The sequence below is a fragment of the Oncorhynchus clarkii genome, chromosome 31 (assembly GCF_045791955.1).
Source record: "Oncorhynchus clarkii lewisi isolate Uvic-CL-2024 chromosome 31, UVic_Ocla_1.0, whole genome shotgun sequence".
Classification (NCBI taxonomy): Eukaryota; Metazoa; Chordata; class Actinopteri; order Salmoniformes; family Salmonidae; genus Oncorhynchus; species Oncorhynchus clarkii.
In genome coordinates this window covers 24,644,167-24,646,128 of record NC_092177.1, presented here as the reverse complement: position 1 = coordinate 24,646,128, position 1,962 = coordinate 24,644,167, and positions in this window count along the sequence as shown.

Sequence of the window (1,962 nt, the reverse complement as noted above, 5' to 3'; positions counted from 1 at the left end):
GCAGAGGCGAGGGGTGAGAGAGCCAAGGGGCGAGGGGGCTAGATGGGAGGGGTGTGTAAGGAGATGGGGTTGTAGGGGGATGAGAGGGGGGAGTAGGGGGTAAGGTTAAGGATCTACATCTCTGCCCTCCTATGTCCCTGATAATAAAAATCTGATCCCCTCTGTGTGTGTGTGTGTGTGTGTGTGTGTGTGTGTGTGTGTGTGTGTGTGTGTGTGTGTGTGCTGAGAGAACAGCTGCTGACTCAGTGCAGACAGTGACACTGAGCCCTCAGAGACAGAGACCAAACATTCAGCTGCTCCTTGACATGACAAACAGATAGATACACACACATACCAAACCACACACAATCTTGTACAGCTAACCTTGTGGGGACGCAATTCAGTCCCATTCAAAATCCTATTTTCCCTAACCCCTAACCCTTAATCCTAACCCATACTCTTACACTAACCTTAACCCTAACCTTAATCCAAAACCTAACCCTAGCTCCTAACCCTAAAACTAATCCTAGCTCCTCACCCTAACCCTTAACATAATTCTAACCCTAACACTAATTCTAAGGTTAAACCTAAACCCCCTTGAAATAGCATTTGACCTTGTGGGGACTAACAAAATGTCCCCAGTTGGTCAAATTTTTGTTTGTTTACTATCCTTGTGGGGACTTCTGGTCCCCACAAGAATAGTTAAACATGTCGACACACAGACACACACACACACACACACACACACACGCAGGATGACATCAGGAAGATGCCCACCTGTGGTTCACAGTAATAGACGGCAGAATCTGTGAAGTGCCAGTCAAAGTAATGAGATCATTGGGGTGGAAAGGCCATAGGGTTAAAGGTCAAAGTGCCTGGCAGAGTTCTATTTTAACAACTGTGCGATTTTCCCTGACACACAGAAGACCGTTGATGCATTGTGGAGCTTGTGCTTCCATATTGAATTTACTTACAGGTAGTGTTTTTCCACTCACTGCTGTCAGCAACAAGTGCTCAGACATTCATTTTCTCTAGCGTAGCTGATCACCATCACTTGAGGTGGTCGTCAAATAATTAATTACCTGTTGTTTTCATGTAAACCTTTTTACTCATTATTTTAGAATATCTACTTTTCTAAAGCCGTAACCAATGTAATCCAAATGTTGTTTTGGGACATTGATTAATGGCAGAGTTTTTCTGGATGTTTTCTCCATAACAGGCATGAGATTGCTTATGGATTGTCTCACCATTAGAAAGGCTCTACAGTCCCCTCTCTGTCCTGACAGAAAACAGCCCAGTCATCCTGACTCATAGTCCTCAGACAGAATTTGACAACTACATAAACTACTGAAAATTGCCCAAATAAATCATATAGTCTAGAGTTTATGGAACAATGTAAAACCATGTAATTACACTACCTGTTAATTTAGCACCACTGAACGTAAAATGTGACACCTTTTGGTTAGTGTATGTTTTTGAATAGATAAATATAATCTTTCTTGAAACAGTAGACAGTGATACATTATCAAACTCTTTTGCAAAAAACATAGAGGGGCGGAAACCCACTTGACTTGTGTCTTCTGCTAGTAGCATTTCTCTACAGTCGCATTAACATCTGCTAACCATGTGTATGTGACAAATCAAATTTGATTTGATTTGAGTGCAGGGTGTTGCTGTCAGCTGCAGGACCACCAGGAAGTGACAGCTGACAACAGTACAATACTCATTGAAGCTCAAAGGTTTGTGTTATGAAGGTTCCTTTTAAACGGATTGTCTAGAGGATCTGTCGATGAAACAGTGGCTGCAAGGAGGAAAGGAAGGAAAGAGGAAGTCTTCAGAAGGTAGTGCTATAGACAACAAAAGAAAACTAGACAGTGCCCTAGGAAAGTGTTTGTAAATGCAGTGTAAAGTCATACAGAGCAACGTCACATTGCTTTTAGACCTTGGTAACAAGGAAACGATTTGATTTTGAACAACTCATCA